This window comes from Triticum aestivum, chromosome 7A (genome assembly GCF_018294505.1).
Source record: "Triticum aestivum cultivar Chinese Spring chromosome 7A, IWGSC CS RefSeq v2.1, whole genome shotgun sequence".
NCBI classification, from domain to species: domain Eukaryota; kingdom Viridiplantae; phylum Streptophyta; class Magnoliopsida; order Poales; family Poaceae; genus Triticum; species Triticum aestivum.
Window position 1 is genome coordinate 182,336,528 of NC_057812.1, and position 19,401 is coordinate 182,355,928.

Consider the following 19,401-nt stretch of genomic DNA (forward strand, 5'->3'; position numbering starts at 1 on the left):
AAAAATATTACCGCATAGACAGTAGCCCCTGATGCTCTGTTCGGTGTTCACAAAGAAAAGCCGAACAGAGGATCAAACAATATCGCAGGAGTCTAATATAAGTATGTCAACATGCATATGCAGGCTTCGCTGCTGTCATCTGCCGCACTAACTGCGGAGGTCGCCCCACTGAAGTAGGACCTTAAAGGGTCCAAGGACGAGCTCGGCCTTGCCAAGAGGCGGCTCTAGGAGAACAAAGGTAAGTAGTACCTAGTCTATGGATATGTATAAAAAGAATGTGATTGCTAAATGATAGGATCATCATGAATTTGCCAGGGGCCACGACCGAAGTGGGGACCCTAAAGCAAGCGTTGTCCGAGGCCGAAGATAAAGTGGCCAAGGAGCGCATCGAGCGGTAAAGGCAAGAGGCTCGGTGGGCGAGGTGCAGCAAGAGCTCCAGGCTCTCGTGACGAAGCACGAGGCATTGGAGCTTGACTCGAAGACGCAAGAGTCTGAGCTTGTCGCGGCCCTCGAGAGCGCAAAGAGTGCCAAGGCCGAAGCCCAAAAGGCCCTCCAGGAGATTGACGCAAAAGAAAATAGCGACATGTAAGGAATTCTATATGCAAAGCAAGTATGTGAAAGTAAATTACCTATTACTTACCCGAATCCGGAGCTCTCCAGGAGCATTCGCAGATTTGCCCCGCAGCGTGTCGGATGCCGCACAGTTTTACCAGGCCGAGGAGGGAAGCTCAATGGAGAAGCTGTTCTGGTCTCAGTATACTGGGACCGAACACCCGGTCCCTATGAGCGACCAGCTGAAGCAGCTGGTCGAGCTACACAAGGCGGCTGAACAGGCCATGAAGGGCTTTATAGTCCGGCTATGGCCTAGCGACGCCCTTCCGAACAGCTACTTCGGCCTGGTGAGGCGGTTTGTGGATGCCTGCCCACGGCTGGAAGTCGTCAAGCGGCCCGTCTGCATCGAAGGTGCACGCCGGGCTTTCGCCCGTGTGAAGGTGCAATGGGCCAAGCTAGACGCCGTGAAGCTGATCAAGGAAGGACCGCCAGGGCAAGGAGCATCGCACCCCCAAAATTTATTATGAGGGTGTCCTGAAGGGTGCCCGTCTTGTAGCGGATGAATGTCCAAAGGATGTAATATTTGAGTAAACTTGCTCGCGTGATCCTGTATGATGAAAACTTGTTTCATATGCGCTATGCAACACTTGTTTGAATTTAAAATATTACCTTCTGTTTGGCTATTTATCCAATCTAAGAGATGGCTAGTCCTCGGCTTCTGCCCCCATGCCGCAAGTGCTGGGGTGTTCGGGATAAACCTAAGCACTCTTGTTCCCATTTTTGGGTCCTTCGAGGGAGGTGCTCAGCACAGCGAACAAGGCAACCGGACTAATAATGCTTTATCACTCTCACTTAGCCATAGAATTCTATAATTTTAAATTTCGGCGAAGCCCCTGGTATTCGGAAGGCCGAATTCGGGGCGTGATACACGCCTTTAAGCCGGACAGGACCGACTCCTCGCTCTAAGTGGCATAAGTCTTTAGGGACTCGAAACCTCGCCGAACAGTGACCAGTCTCTCGCCTTATCATGACAGTCGGTTTTAGCTTTCTCTACTGAGGTGCTTAGCCCAGCAGAACCGGGGCACAATTGCAGTAGTTCTCCTAGTCCTACCTTATCCGATAGAGCGGAACATAAGGTACCAAAACATAGGAGCCGGTCAAACCCAACATTTGACCAAAAACATGATTCGGAGCTAATGCATATAATACTATAAGTTCGGGGTGCCACACTTGTGAAAGTGTTCGGACTTCTCACACCATAATGTGGGGTACTTAAGCCCCTGGTGTATTGGCCGTACCAAAGTGTACGGTTGCAAGGTGTCATTAATGAACACACACACATATATATATATATATAACAAGAATGCAATAATAGTCGTAATGTTATGCATTGTTTATTCAAAAGGTGCATTAAAGCAAAATGATACAGATAGTGCGATAAGCAAAGAGTAGGACTATGTCCCTTCCAAGGGCAAGCTAAGGAATAGTATTAAAGCAAATATTTCACTCATTATCGTAATCCACCTGGGAGTTCCATGGTGTGACGTAGCTTTCTGCCTCCTTGGTTGCTGCATCATGTGTTCGGCAATCATGCTGCCGGACAGGGTTTCTAGAGATTAAAGTCCTGAAAGAGAAAAATAACAAAGCGGGAAGCCCCTAGTGCAGTTTAAGCCGCGTATTGGGGCGTGCCGTAGTTGTGCCCCCCTCCCCGCTTGTGCCCATGGTATTTTTAATGTGTAATTATGTACGCGTGGCATGAATTTCGCCGTTTGGCTTGGGCCGGGGTGGGGGCCACATTCCTATGCGAGCTCAGATCATGCCGGGCGGTCTAGTTGCCGATTACTCCAAGCGCGCATGAAGGTGTCCGGGTCTTGAAACGCCGAACTGGTGGATTGCCTTGAGAGGCTGCTTTGCACTTCTGCTGCGAGGGCCGTAGTGTCCTCCTCCGTGCGGAGAGAGCGCTTTGTGTTTCCATTAACTGTGATGACCCCCCGAGGTCCTGGCATCTTGAGCTTGAGGTATGCATAATGCGGTACCGCATTGAATCTTGCAAATGCGGTTTGCCCGAGCAGTGCATGATAGCCACTGCGGGACGGGACTATATCGAAGATTAATTCTTTGTTTCGGAAGTTATCCGGGGATCCAAAGACCACTTCCAGTGCAATTGAGCCTGTGCAATGGGCCTCTACACTTGGAATGACGCCTTTAAAGGTCTTTTTTGTGGGTTTGATCCTTGAGGGGTCTATACTCATTTTGCGCATTGTGTCCTGGTAAAGCGGGTTCAGGCTGCTGTCGCCATACATAAGGACTCGAGTGAGGTGAAATCCGTTGATGATTGGGTCTAGGACCAGTGCGGCGAATCCGCCATGACGGATACTAGTGGGATGGTCCCTACGATCGAAGGTGATCGGACAGGAGGACCATGGGTTGAACTTTGGGGCGACTGGCTCCAACGCATATACGACCCTGAGCGCACGCTTCTGCTCCCTCTTGGGGATGTGGGTTGCGTATATCATGTTCACCGTTCGCACTTGTGGGGGGAACCTCTTCTGTCCTCCGGTGTTCGGCTGCCGGGGCTCTTCCTCGTCATTGTTGTGTGGCCCCTTATCTTTGTTTTCGGCAATTAACTTGCCGGCCTGCTTGAATACCCAACAATCCCTATTGGTGTGGTTGGCTGGCTTGTCGGGGGTGCCGTGTATTTGACACAAGCGATCGAGTATGTGGTCCAAACTGGACGGGCCCGGAGTGCTTCTTTTAAATGGCTTTTTCCGCTGACCGGGTTTAGAGCCTTTGAATCCGACATTGACTATCGTATCCTCGGTATTGTCGTTGTTAATGCGGCGCTTATGTTTTTTGCGACGGGACCTGCTATTGCCGTCCATGGTGTCCGAAGTACCATGGTTTTTTGATATGTTATTACTGCGAGCCAGCCAGCTGTCTTCTCCCGCACAAAAGCGGGTTATGAGTGTCGTGAGGGCTGCCATAGATTTCGGCTTTTCCTGACCAAGGTGCCGGGCTAGCCACTCATCGCGGATGTTGTGTTTAAAAGCTGCTAAGGCCTCTGCATCCGTACAGTCGATGATTTGATTTTTCTTTGTTAGGAAACGAGTCCAGAATTGCCTGGTCGATTCTTCTGGCTGCTGAATTATGTGGCTCAAGTCATCGGCATCTGGTGGTCGCACATAAGTGCCCTGAAAGTTGTCGAGGAATGCGGCCTCCAGATCTTCCCAACAGCTAATGGACTCTGCTGGCAAGCTATTAAGCCAATGCCGCGCTGGTCCTTTGAGCTTTAGTGGGAGGTATTTGATGGCGTGTAAGTCATCACCACGGGCCATGTGGATGTGGAGGAGGAAATCCTCGATCCATACCGCAGGATCCGTTGTGTCGTCGTATGATTCAATATTTACGGGTTTGAAACCCTCTGGGATTTGATGATCCATTACTTCGTCTGTGAAGCATAGGGGGTGTGCGGCGCCTCTGTACTGGGCTATGTCACAAGTCGTGTCCGCTGTGGTCGGCCCGGCCGGACTTACTTTTACTGTATCCGGCGTGACGTTTATCCTCTTGCATAGTGGCACGCCCTCGTGATCCGTAGATCGATCTTGCATGTTTTGCTTTGTCCTCCAATACGTCATGCAGGTCTGGTGTATTTCCCCATGCCTTTTTATTTGAATGGCATCGGGGTGCAGGCTGAGTTTTTGGCTGGAATGCCTCTCTATCGCGGCCACGAGGTGGCCGATCAGCCGCGTCATATGCTTCTTCCTCTAATCGGGGTAGCAACCTGCATTTTGGGTAACTCTTGGAGGGGCGCTCGAGTTTATATTCCTCGGCCGTGAGGACTTCAGTCCATCCGTCAGCTAGCAGATCTTGATCAGCTTGAAGCTGTTGCTACTTTTTCTTAAGGCTATTTGCGGTGGCTATAAGCCGGCGCTTGAAGCGCTCTTGTTCGACGGGACCCTCTAGCACGACGAATTCGGCATTGTCGAGGCTTGCCTCGTCTTTGGAGGGGGGCATGTAATTATCATCCTCCGCCTCTCCATCTGCCGCTCTCTCTGGAGGGCTGGCCTTTCCATCCTCCTGTCCTAGATCATGTTGGAGGGGATTGTTGCCATCTTCGGCACTATCCGGAGTGTTATTATCTCCTGTGCCGGTATCACCACTTTTGCTTTGGCGGGACTTAGAGCGGCGCTGCTGACGTCGGCGCTTGGGTTGCTTCTTGGAGGGGTCATCCTCCGTTGTCTCGTTGCTATTTCCTTCTTTGGGTGTGTCCACCATGTATATATCGTATGATGAGGTGGTTGTCCAATGCCCTGTGGGCAGTGGTTCCTCTTCATCTCCCGCATCATCGTCCATACCGTCGATGTCTTTGGAGTCGGAGTCGAGCATGTCGGTTAAGTCGTCAACAATGGCTACTAAGTGGGTGGTGGGTGGGCAGCAAATTTCTTCGTCATCCGCATCCCAATCCTGCCGGACATAGTTCGGCCAGGATCCTCCTGAGAAGGAGAGAGACCTTAATGAGTTCAGTATGTCACCAAAGGGAGAGTGCTGAAAAATATCCGCGGAGGTAAACTCCATGATCGGCGCCCAATCGGATTTGCTAGGAACGGGCGCAGGCGGCTTGGAGTCCGTGGCCGGAGAAGGATCCGGCAGTTTGACAACACGGCTCTTGTGCAGGGTAAGGTTGATGTTCGGCTTGATCGCCGCTGAGGGTAAGGCCTCCGTGGCGGGGTCCATCCGCCCATCCATGGACGCGACAACTGGCTCCGAATTGAGGGTCGGAGCTGCTGCCGGTGCGACCTCTTGAACACTGTCTGATGGTAGAGCTAAATCGTACTCATCGTGACCGCGTGGCGCACAAGGCAGAGGCTCGAATCCATCAAAGATCAAGTCTCCGCAGATATCGGCCGTATAGTTTAAGCTTACAAATCTGACCTGGTGGCCAGGGGCGTAACTTTTGATCTGCTCCAGATGGCCAAGCGAGTTGGCCCGCAGTGCGACGCCGCCGAACACAAAGATCTGTCCGAGGAGAAAAGTCTCACCCTGGACTGCATCGCTATCGATGATTGTAGGAGCCATCAAGCCTAACGGTGACAACACAGAGGAACTCTCAATGAAAGCACCAATGTCGGTGTCAAAACCGGCGGACCTCGGGTTGGGGGTCCCGAACTATGCGTCTAAGGCGGATGGTAACAGGAGGCAGGGGACACGATGTTTTACCCAGGTTCGGGCCCTCTTGATGGAGGTAAAACCCTACGTCCTGCTTGATTAATATTGATGATATGGGTAGTACAAGAGTAGATCTACCACGAGATCAGAGAGGCTAAACCCTAGAAGCTAGCCTATGGTATGATTGTATGTTGTCCTACGGACTAAAACTCTCCAGTTTATATAGACACCGGAAAGGGCTAGGGTTACACAAGGTCGGTCACAAAGGAGGAGATACACATATCCGTATTGCCTAGCTTGCCTTCCATGCCAAGTAGAGTCCCATCCGGACACGAGACGAAGTCTTCAATCTTGTATCTTCATAGTCCAACAGTCTGGCCAAAGGATATAATCCGACTGTCCGGAGACCCCCTAATCCAGGACTCCCTCAATGCTTGTTGGTGGAAGGGGGAGTATAAACTTTACCATTCTTTTTGGGAACCACCTATAATGTGTGTATCATGGAGGATATCGCCATCTCTTGGTTGTTATGTTGACAATGAAAGTATACTGCTCAAAATATTATTCACCTCTATTTCAAAACCGAGCTCTGGCACCTCTACAAATCCCTGCTTCCCTCTGCGAAGGGCCTATCTATTTACTTTTACACCGAGTCATCATCCTCTTATTAAAAAGCACCAGTTGGAGAGAACCGTTGTCATTTGCATGCATTATTGTTAGTTTATGTTGAGTATGACTTGACTGGATCTCTTTTACCATGAATTACAATGTCTATTCAGTCCTTGGTCTTTAAAGGTGCTCTACATTTATGTTTTGCGGTCTCAGAAAGGGCTAGCGAGATACCACCTTGTTATATCATATTATGATTGTTTTGAGAAAGTGTTGTCATCCGAGATTTATTATTATTGCTCGCTAGTTGATTATGCTATTGATATGAGTAAACTTGAGGCCTAAGCGTTATTGCGAATGTGGTTAGTTATAAATTTTGCTGAAAACTTGAATGCTGGCTTTAGATATTTACAACAACAAGAGCAAACAGAGTTTGTAAAAGTTTTTCTTTATCACTTTCAGTTTGTCAACTGAATTGCTTGAGGACAAGCAAAGGTTTAAGCTTGGGGGAGTTGATACGTCTCCAACGTATCTACTTTTCCAAACACTTTTGCCCTTGTTTTGGACTCTAACTTGCATGATTTGAATGGAACTAACCCGGACTGACGCTGTTTTCAGCAGAATTACCATGGTGTTATTTATGTGCAGGAACAAATGTTCTCGGAATGACCTAAAACTTCACAGAGCAACTTTTTGGAAAATATAAAAAATACCTGCAAAAGATGAAGGCCAGGGGGCCCACCACCTCTCCACGAGGGTGGGGGCGCGCCTGCCCCCCTAGAGAGCGCCCCCCTACCTCGTGGGCCCCCTGGTGCCTCTCCGACTCTAACTCCAACTCTATATATTGTGTTTCGGGGAGAGAAAAATCGGAGAGAAGAATTCATCGCGTTTTACGATACGGAGCCTTCGCCAAGCCCTAAAACCTCTCGGGAGGGCTGATCTGGAGTCCGTTCGGGGCTCCGGAGAGGGGAATCCATCGCCATCGTCATCATCAACCATCCTCCATCACCAATTTCATGATGCTCACCACCGTGCGTGAGTAATTCCATCGTAGGATTGCTGGACGGTGATGGGTTGGATGGGATCTATCATGTAATCGAGTTAGTTTTGTTAGGGTTTGATCCCTAGTATCCACTATGTTCTGAGATTGATGTCGCTATGATTTTGCTATGCTTAATTCTTGTCACTAGGGCCCGAGTGCCATGATTTCATATCTGAACCTATTATGTTTTCATCAATATATTAGTGTTCTTGATCCTATCTTGCAAGTCTATAGTCACCTATTATGTGTTATGATCCGTTAACCCTGAAGTGACAATAATCGGGATACTTACCAGTGATGACCGTAGTTTGAGGAGTTCATGTATTCACTGTGTGTTAATGCTTTGTTCCGGTACTTTATTAAAAGGATGCCTTAATATCCCTTAGTTTCCGTAAGGACCCCGCTGCCACGGGAGGGTAGGACAAAAGATGTCATGCAAGTTCTTTTGCATAAGCAGGTATGACTATGTTCGGAATACATGCCTACATTATATCAATGAACTGAGCTAGTTCTGTGTCACCCTAGGTTATGACTGTTACATGATGAACCGCATCCGGCATAATTCTCTATCACCGATCCATTGCCTACGAGCTTTCCATATATTGTTCTTCGCTTATTTACTTTCCCGTTGCTATTGCTATCATCACTACAAAATACCAAAAACATTACTTTTACTACTGTTACCTTTTGCTACCGTTACCACTACTATCATATTACTTTGCTACTAAACACATTGCTGCAGATATTAAGTTTCTAGGTGTGGTTGAATTGACAACTCAGCTGCTAATACTTGAGAGTATTCTTTGGCTCCCCTTGTGTCGAATCAATAAATTTGGGTTGAATACTTTACCCTCGAAAACTGTTGTGATCCCCTATACTTGTGGGTTATCAAGTCTAGCCAATGGCCTATACGCACTAACCAACTATACGGGAACAGTAATGGGCACTTGACATCGTGGTATCGGCCGAAGCCTTCTTAACGTCAGCGACTGAGCGGCGTGCGCCAGGTTGGACCGTGTAACGCAACTTCGTTTGTAATGGAGGTCGCTAGGTCTGCTCACCGGCCGCGTACGTAACGTGCAGGTGTGTAATGGGCGATGGGCCCAAACTCTACGCGCATAGGATTTAGACCGGCGTGTTGACCTCTCTGTTGTGCCTAGGTATGGCTGCGATGTGTTGATCTTCCAAGGCCGGGCATGACCTAGGAAAGTGTGTCCGGCCAAAGGGGATCGAGCGTGTTCGGAAATGTGGTGCACCCCTACAGGGAAGTTTATCTATTCGAATAGCCATGTCCCTCGATAAAAGGACGACCTAGAGTTATACCTCAACCTTATGACAACTAGAACCGGATACTTAATAAAACACGCCCTTCCAAGTGCCAGATACAACCCGGTGATCGCTCTCTCATAGGGCAACGAGGAGAGGATCGCCAGGTAGGATTATGGTATGCGATGATACTTGGTTAACTTACCATCTACTCTCTTCTACTACTTCAAGATGGAGGCTGCCAGAAGCGTAACCTTCGATAGGACTAGCTATCCTCCTCTTATTCTGGCATTATGCAGTTCAGTCGACATATACTACCCCTTTCATTGATACCAATGCATATGTAGTGTAGCTCCTTGCTTGCGAGTACTTTGGATGAGTACTCACGGTTGCTTTGCTCCCCCTTTTCCCCTTTCTATATCCGATTGTTGCGACCAGACGTTGGAGCCCAGGAGCCAGACGCCATCGTCGACGACGACTCCTACTACACTGGAGGTGCCTACTACTACGTGCAGGCCGCTGACGACGACCAAGATTAGTTTAGGAGGATCCCAGGCAGGAGGCATGCGCCTCCTTCGATATGTATCCTAGTTTGTGCTAGCCATCTTATGGCAACTTGTTTAACTCATGTGTGTACTCAGATATTGTTGCTTCCGCTGACTCGTCTATGATCGAGCTCTTGTATTCGAGCCCTCGAGGCCCCTGGCTTGTAATATGATGCTTGTATGACTTATTTTATTTGTAGAGTTGTGTTGTAATATGTTCCCGTGAGTCCCTGATCTTGACCGTACACATTTGCGTGTATGATTAGTATACGATTGAATCGGGGGCATCACACATCTCGCGGTTTTCCTCCTCTCTCTCTCCACACCGCCACTGTGACACCTCGATTCAATCATACACTAATCATACACGCAAATGTGTACGATCAAGATCAAGGACTCACGGGAAGATATCACAACACAACTCTAGACACAAATTAAAATAATACAAGCTTTATATTACAAGCCAGGGGCCTCGAGGGCTCAAATACATAAGCTTGAAAACACAAGAGTCAGTGGAAGCAACAATATCTGAGTACAGACATGAGTTAAACAAGATTGCCTTAAGAAGGCTAGCACAAAAGCAACAATGATCGAAAAGGAAAGGCCTCCTTCCTGGGAGCCTCCTAACTACTCCAAGTCGTCAGTGGCCGTCACGTAGTAGTAGGCATCCTCCGGGTAGTAGTAGTCATTAGTGGCGTCGTCTGACTCCTGGGCTCCGTCATCTGGTCGCAACAATCGGGTATGGGGGAAAAGAAGTAGCAAAGCAACCGTGAGTACTCATCCAAAGTACTCGCAAGACTTACATCAGATCTAAACTAAGTATGCATCTGTATCAAAGGAATGGGTTGTATCTGTGGACTAAACTGTAGAATGCCAGAAGGGAAGGGGAAAGCCTAGCCTATCGAAGACTAGCATCTTCTGGAAACCACCGTCTTGCAACAACGGGAAGGAGTAGAGTAGCATAAAGTAAAGTAGTAGAAGTGTTATCAACCTCGGCCAGGGATCCTTTCTCGACCCCCTGCGAGAAAGCAAACCCAGAGCCATACTATCCAAGTGTCATCACAATCCAATTCTCATCACCATCCAGTTCTCATCACAAGTATCCAGTTCTAGTTGTATCGATCGGGATACAACTCCAAGTGTCCGTTACCGTAGGACAGGCTATCGATAGATGTTTTCTTCCCTGCAGGGGTGCACCAACTTACCCACCACGCTCGATTAACTCCGGCCGGACACACTTTCCTGGGTCATGCCCGGCCACGGCCAAACAATACGCCGCAACCCGACCTAGGCTTAATAGAGAGGTCAGCACGCCGGACTAAAACTATGCCCCTAGGGGTCATGGGCCATCTCCCCGGGAACTCCTGCACGTTGCGTACGCGGCCGGTGAGCAGACCTAGCTACCTCCTTCAACAAGGTAGGTGCTTACCAGTCCAACCCGGCGCACGCCGCTCAATCGCTGACGTCTATTAAGCTTCAGCTGATGCATACAACGCAGAACGCCCATACTATGCCCACGTGATGGTTAGTGCTATCAGTCCAGAGGCCCCTCGGATCAAATATCCAAATCGTAGTGGATTAGGAGCATGCGGTAACAAGCAGAGACTCACGATCGATGTGACCCCGTCGCCCTGTCTCGAGTACTTGCGGCAAGGGCTAAGAATGCCCGGCCATGCCTCGTAAGTATCTCGCGGGCACCTTCCAGGTCAACCCGACTCCACATCACTCGCTATTAAGCTCGAGGGGGTACCCCTCAGGGCCGACCCATCTTTAGTAACATGGTTCAGTGTAAAGTCCTAGTAACCATAGTAACTATGTGTCCAACATGAAGGGGAAAACCCGAGGAATCACCCCCGGTGAGTTCCACTCGATGTAATCATCAAGGTGAAGGTAAGAGGAACCACCCCCGAGGTTCAAACTTGAGGGGTTGCACGACAGAGTCGTATCGGAAGTGGTTAAGGAGGAAATCACCCTCGATGGCCTCGATCGTATAGCTACACTACAGAGATCTCATCAGGAGTGATGTATGAGGTTCACCCTCGGCACTCGATAGTAACTCTGTAGTGTCGTACAACTAGGGGGGTGATGTGCGGTGTCGGGGCCTGGACGTCGATCATGTTGATTGAGTCATCGAACATAAAGCGAGGCAACTGGGACAAGGTGGGGGTCACTGATGGATCACTAACCAACCTATACTAAGCAGTTTAGGATAAGCAGGTAAGGTATGAAAGCAGGTAACAAAAACAGGCTATGCATCAGAGAGGATCATACATAAAGCAGTAGCAGTTCTAATGCAAGCATGAGAGGGAAAGAAATGGGCGATATCGGAATGCTCAAGGGGGGTTTGCTTGCCTGGTTGCTCAGACAAGAAGGAGGGGCGTCGGCGATGTAGTCGATCACAACGGCATCATCAGTCTCGGGGTCTACCAGAGAGAAGAGGGGGAAGAAATAGTAAATACATAGCAATCAATGCATCACAAGGCATAACATGACGATGGGCGGAGCTAGGGTTGCCCTAACGTAGTAGTACACATTGCAGACAGAGGGGATAAACATCCAAGGATGGATTCCCAGCGTTAGGCGGATTCCGGACAAAGGAAAAGAGGGGGAAAGTTCCAAGTTCAGCATGCTAGGGGCATGTGACAGATAAACGGTCAGCGTATTCGGATTTGTTGGATTTTTCTGAGCAACTTTCATATAGAAAACATTTTCATCCGAGCTACGGTTTAAAAGTTATGGATTTTCGAAGTTTAAACCAATTACTGAATTATTTTAAAAGCATAAAAGGTTTATTGCTTCAGCGGTGACGCCAGCACTGTGTCAGCTCTGCTGACCAGTCAAACTGACAGGTGGGACCCACCTGTCAGCCTCTCTGTCTAACAGAGGCTTAACTAAACTAACAGGGTTAGTTAGGGGGCGTGGGCCCCAGTAGTCAGTGACTAGTTAGTACTAATTAACTAACTAATTTAACTAACATTTTAATTAATCGTTTTATTTATTTTAAGAAACATTTTACTCGCGGGACCCACATGTCAGTGAGCCAGAGCTGCCACGTGGGCAGTTGACTTGGTCAACTGGGCCCACGGGGCCCAGCGGTCAGCGGCCCAGCGCGTGGGGCCCACGGCCACGCTGGCGCCACGTCGGACGCGTCGCCGGAGACAACTCCGGCGACCAAAAACGTGGCGAAGCTCGCCGGACTTGGCCGGAAAAATGCTACGGCGCCCCGTTCGGGGCGTGCTTAGGCTCATTCAAACGAGCGTTCAATGCCGCAACCATCTACAGGAGCAGTGCGGCCGTAAACGGCGGGAAGCTAGGGCGGCGAGCGGCGGAGCAGACGCCGGAGTTTGGCCCTCGCGCGAACTGCGGCTAGAGGGCACGGCAGGACTACTGGGAGGCTCTATGGGGTCCTGGCGAGTCCCAGAGCACGGTGGCGAGGTCGGGTGAGCACGACGTCGACGAGGACGACGGTGATGAGCTCCGTTGCGGAGTTGGCTTCGGGCGGCGATGGCAACGATGGCTACGGTGATGGATCCATGTGGGGGAGCGAGGGAAGAGACGTTGTGGCTCACTGGGAGCCGTAGGGAAGTGGCAGTGTGCTCGGGGAGGCGCGGAGCATCCGGAATCGACGACGAGGTCGTGCGGTAGCCATCAAGGAGGAAGACGAAGGGGATCCGGCGCTGGGGTGGCTCCCGCCTTGAGGTCATCGGTGCAGACGAAGAAGAAGACGGTCATGGCACTCGCGGGCACATCGGGGCGGCGAGGGGGGCATGGTGGCCACGGTGGCGCAGCAAAGCGGCGGCGACAGTGCGTCGGGGCGAGGCGAATCTGGAGAAGGAGGCGAGGTAAGAGGGAGAGAGGGGAGAGGGGGGCGCCGAGGGAGAGTGAGTGGGTGTGGGGAGCCCGCGGGGTTGAGGGGACGTCGCCCTTATCCCTTCCCCGACAGGGACGACAACGGGGTTCGGTGGCGACCGGCGAGCGCGATCGCTGGGTCGGGTGAACAGAGAGGAGGGAGGCTACCGAGGGAGGTGGGCCGCTGGGTTGGGCCGCCCAGATGACTAAGGCCCAGGGGGGTCGGGGGGTGTTTTTCCTTTTCTTTTTTTTTACTTTTGCTCTTTTCTTTTTATAGAAAAAGCATGGTAATATTTGGGGTGCCAAAAGGATTTTGTAAAATGTGGGACTTGGCCACATAATTACATTGCAATAGTTAGCACTGCCATAACAAGGTTGTGAGGCTTTTGAAATAGTTTGAAATTTTTATAAATTAAAAAACCATTTAATCTATTGTTTTAGCCACTGCTTTAATTGGTTTAGGCCATTTAAACACCTTGCAAAAAGTTGGTTCACCACCAATATTAACAAATGATTATTTGCCACATGATGAACATTTTAGTTTTCATGTCAGACAAATATGGATTTTTGACTTCAGATTGGATTTGAATTTGAATTGTGATTTGGATCAAGTGAAGATTAGCAACAGTAGTGTGATGACATGGCACCATCAACAGGGGATTACTGTAGCATGACACTGGGGGTGTTACAGCCACCTTCGCCCGGTGCCATCTACCAGATGATCTGGTACAAATGCTTCGACTCCCACTACTAAAAAAACTTTTGGTTGTGGTGGTTTATCTGTCGGAGGCCTCACTGCAGAGCATCATCCACTCCAGTTGCCCCGCCCTGGAGCGCTTGCCGATTGTTTTGGGAATAGAAATCCCTATCAGTTGTCTCAAAATAAAGTCGCCTCACCTTAAAAGCATTGGAATTTGTTTTGAAGGACAGCAACTCATCATCAAAGATGCCCCTTCACTTTAAAGGTTGCTCCTTCGTAATTTTTATACACCTTCACAAATAATTGTCGTCTCTGCGCCCAAACTTGAGACCTTGGGTGTAATTCGTGATCCATTTGATGACCACAACAAGTTGGTGTTTGGCTCCACACTTATTCAGGTACCGTATATTATCATCTACACATTTGTAATCATAAGCTACATTTTTCATTTGTGCACATAAGTTTTATATCATCTTGGAGTACACTTTGGGTACTAATATTATGTTATATGCTCAATGAAGAGTTCGTCCATGGATAGACTATCAATGCTGCTGGATTCTGTCAATATCTTATATATCGGAATGTTTAGTTTTGATCTGAACATAATTATTGGCTTGCTGCGATGCTTTCCATCTCTGGAGAATTTATATATAGAGGTGATGATTTCATGCACATTGAAAGCCCGTATATATTGTACTAGAATTAATCGTTCAGTTGTCGCTCTTTCGACATACTCTTTGTTCAGACCTTAACAGTTTTCAATCTTCATGTCTAGTTAGGCAGTGTTACCACATGGAAAAAAACGTATAACCAATCGGTGGCTTAATAAGCACCAGGATTTTCTTAGTTCTCATGACATTCGTTTGAGGACAATAACGATGGAAGGATATGCATCCAACCAGGCAAACAGAAGCTTTGTCACATTCTTCCTGTTGAATGCGAGGTTACTATTGTCCATGAGGCTTAAGTTTTACCACAAGAGATTTCTCACGGACGGACATGTTGGACAGCAAAAAAAGAAGTTTCGGGTGGACAAATGGGCTTCTAAACGTGCTCGGCTTCTATTTACAACAAATTGTAGTCATCCTGAAATAATTTTTTTTTTCACAGGATGTTGATTTTATGGATCAGACCGATCCATTTGTTTGTGACTGCGAAAAAGAGTGGTTGGGTTATATGTTACTGCCATGTTCAATCTGGGTTTTGTCTAAAAATTTGATGAGAAATTAATCCTTGGGCTGTTTGTATCGTTTATAAGCTTGAATTGCATGTTGTTGCCCTCATACTCCCCTCCTCCTGCCACTACACTGCCGCATCTTCCACGGCTGCTATTCGTTCCCGTTCGAGGCCTCGCCGTTGTTCTCCGCCTTGGTTCGCTCGCTGTGCCCGCCGCCGTATGGTGTTGTCAACATGGTCAACAACCTCCCCACAAAAAACATGGTTAACAACCAAGAGGAATCAAGAGATGACTGTACATGGAGAGGCTGACAGTAGGGACCCACCAGGGTCAATGCATTACAAAAGCAGGTGCCTTGTTATTACAAGCCAAAAAATACTTCCTCCTAATTTCTCACTACTAGAAAATCACTTAAATTTCCAAAATTTCTTGTTCATTTAAAACACCATCCATTGCCACTTTACTCCAAATTCGTCTTTCACGGCTAATAAAAAATATGTACAACATCACACACAGTTGTTTTCTAGGAACCGTTTGCGATGAAAATACTTGGGTCTATTTAAGTCTCCCTCCTTAAGCTTCGCCCGCTCATCTGCTCCAGTGTCGGCAACCCCCAAATCCACGAATCTCAATCCCCATTCCCTCACCCCCCCCCCTTCTTGCAAAGATGACGCCGTGGAAACGCTTCGTGAAGGCCCGTACGATGGTTGCGCCCCCCCTCCGAGCGCCACCTCCTGCGCCGAGAGCGTGGTCGCCTACGCCGAGAGTGCCGCCGCATCCGCATTGAGCGCGGCCACTTCCGCCGAGAGGGCATCTGTGGCAGCTAATACATCTCCAACGTATCTATAATTTTTGATTGCTCCATGCTATATTATCTACTGTTTTGGACATTATTGGGCTTTATTATCCACTTTTATATTATTTTTGGGACTAACCTATTAACCGGAGGCCCAGCCCAGAATTGTTGTTTTTTGCCTGTTTTAGAGTTTAGAAGAAAAGGAATATCAAACGGATTCCAAACGGAATGAAACCTTCGGGAACGTGATTTTCTCATCGAATACAACTCAGGAGACTTGGACCCTGCGTCAAGACACGTAATAGGAGGCCACGAGGTAGGGGGCGCGCCTACCCCCCCAGGCGTGCCCTCCACCCTCGTGGGCCCCCTGTTTCTCCACCGACGTACTTCTTCCTCCTATATATATCCAAGTACCCCCAAACGATCAGAGCAGGAGCCAAAACCCTAATTCCACTGCTGTAACTTTCTGTATCCACGAGATCCCATCTTGGGGCCTGTTCCTGAGCTCCGCCGGAGGGGGCATCGATCACGGAGGGCTTCTACATCAACACCATAGCCCCTCCGATGAAGTGTGAGTAGTTTATCTCAGACCTATAGGTCCATAGTTAGTAGCTAGATGGCTTCTTCTCTCTTTTTGGATCTCAATACAATGTTCTCCCCCTCTCTTGGGGAGATCTATTCGATGTAATCTTCTTTTGCGGTGTGTTTGTTGAGACCGATGAATTGTGGGTTTATGATCAAGTCTATCTATGAATAATATTTGAATCTTCTCTGAATTCTTTTATGTATGATTGGTTATGTTTGCAAGTCTCTTCGAACTATCAGTTTGGTTTGGCCTACTAGATTGATCTTTCTTGCAATGGGAGAAGTGCTTAGCTTTGTGTTCAATCTTGCGGTGTCCTTTCCCGGTGACAGTAAGGGCAGCAAGGAACGTATTGTATGGTTGCCATCGAGGATAACAAGATGGGGTTTTCTTCATATTGCATGAGTCTATCCCTCTACATCATGTCATCTTGCTTAAGGCGTTACTCTATTTTTAACTTAATACTCTAGATGCATGCTGGATAGCGGTCGATGAGTGGAGTAATAGTAGTAGATGCAGGCAGGAGTCGGTCTACTTGTCTCGGACGTGATGCCTATATACATGATCATGCCTAGATATTCTCATAATTATGCTCAATTCTGTCAATTGCTCAACAGTAATTTCTTCACCCACCGTAGAATACTTATGCTCTCGAGAGAAGCCATTAGTGAAACCTATGGCCCCCGGGTCTATCTTTATCATATTGTTCTCCTACTACTTTGCTATTTACTTTGCCTTTATTTTACTTTGCATCTTTATCATAAAAATACCAAAAAAATTATCTTTATCATATCTATCAGATCTCACTCTCGTAAGTGGCCCTATAGGGATTGACAACCCCTATTTGCGTTGGTTGCGAGGATTTATTTGTTTTGTGCAGGTGCGAGGGACTCGCGCGTAGCCTCATACTGGATTGATACCTTGGTTCTCAAAAACTGAGGGAAATACTTACGCTACTTTACTACATCATCACTTCCTCTTCGGGGAAAACCAATGCAGTGTTGAAAGAGGTAGCAAGAAGGATTTCTGGCACGGCTGCCGGGGAGGTCTACGCAAAAGTCAACATACCAAGTACCCATCACATACCCTTATCTCCCGCATTACATTATTTGCCATTTGCCTCTCATTTTCCTCTCCCCACTTCACCCTTGCCATTTTATTTGCCCTCTCTCTCTATCCTCCATCTCTTTTTCTATTTGCCTCTTTTTGCCCGTTCCTTGTTTGCTCGTATGGTTAGAATAGTTGTTTATTTATTACTAAACAGAGAACCTAAGATCTATGGATCCTCATTCACTTGCTAATCTTTTTAAGAGATCCAATTATGATGAACCAATTGCTAGTGAGTTTTGTGCACTATATTATCTTTATGAAGTTTTGCTTGAAATTCGTGAATCTGAAAATTGCGATGAAGTATTTTATGAAGTGATTCACGATAGATCTTTGAATAAAACGCATGATTGCAATGATGATAATATAAATTCTATTGATATAAATTGTGCTAAGAATATGCAAAACCCTAAGCCTGGGATGCTAGTTTTGCTATGACCTCTACTTGATGCAATGATCATGATTGGGGTGATTCTTCTTACAATCTTGAAAATTTATTTAAGCCCCATGATGAATATAATATTGATAATAGTTTTTGCAATATTATTGAAAGTGGGTTTGGAGAGGTCATGACTTTAGTTAATGTTAATCCCACTATTTTGGAAGAGTTTCAACTTTGCATACATGTGGATCTTGTTAAGAATATGTTTTGTGATAGCTATATTGTTGAATTTTTTATGATCCTACATGTAATTATTATGATAAAGGAAAATGTGGTGGTAGAAATTTTCATGTTACTAAATTACCTCTCGTTATGTTGAGATTGCTATTGTTTCTTTCCGCTTCCATGCATATGCTAGTTTTTGCTTGCCTTGATAATTTGTTTGCCTATAAGATGCCCATGCATAGGAAGTATGTTAGACTTAGATGTGTTTGTCACGTGTTCTATGATTCTCTCTTTGTACTTCAATTCTTGTCTTTCATGTGAGCATCATTGAAATATTATGCCTAGCTATAAGGCGTTAAACGATAGCGCTTATTGGGAGGCAACCCAATTTTATTTTTATTCCTTGATTTTTTTCTCATGTTTAGTAATAAGTAAATAAATTATCTAGCCTCTGTTTTGGTTGTGTTTTTTGTGTTTAATTAGTGTTTGTGCCAAGTAGAACCGTTGGGAAGACTTGGGGAACGTCTTGTTGAACTTGCTGTAAAAAACAGAAACTTTAGCGCTCACGAGAACTGCTGTCATTTTTATCTGGAAAGCGCTATTTAGTTAACTATTTTTGAAGATGATTAATAGATAAATTCCTCACGTCCAGCAATTTATTTTAGAATTTTTGGGGTTCCAGATCTTGCTCTAGCTACAGATTACTACAGACTGTTCTGTTTTTGACAGATTCTGTTTTCCGTGTGATGTTTGCTTATTTTGATGAATCTATGGCTAGTAAAATAGTTTATGAACCATAGAGAAGTTGGAATACAGTAGGTATAACACACATATAAATAAATAATGAGTTCATTACAGTACCTTGAAGTGGTCTTTTGTTTTCTTTCGCTAACGGAGCTCATGAGTTTTTCTACTTTAAGTTTTGTCTTGTGAAGTTTTCAAGTTTTGGGTAAAGATTTGATGGATTATGGAACAAGGAGTGGCAAGACCCTAAGCTTGGGGATGCCCATGGCACCCCCAATATAATCTAGGGACACCTAAAAGCCAAAGCTTGGGAATGCCCCGGAAGGCATCCCCTCTTTCGTCTACTTCTATCGGTAACTTTACTTGGAGCTATATTTTTATTTACCACATGATATGTGTTTTGCTTGGAGCGTCTTGTATGAGTTGAGTCTTTGCTTATTAGTTTACCACAATCATCCTTGCTGTACACACCTTTTGATAGAGCCATACATAATTTGGAATTTGTTAGAATACTCTATGTGCATCGCTTATATCTTTTGAGTTATATAATTTTGCTCTATTGCTTCACTTATATCTTTTAGAGCACGGTGGTGGATTAGTTTTATAGAAACTATTGATCTCTCATGATTCACTTAGATTATTTTGAGAGTCTTAATAG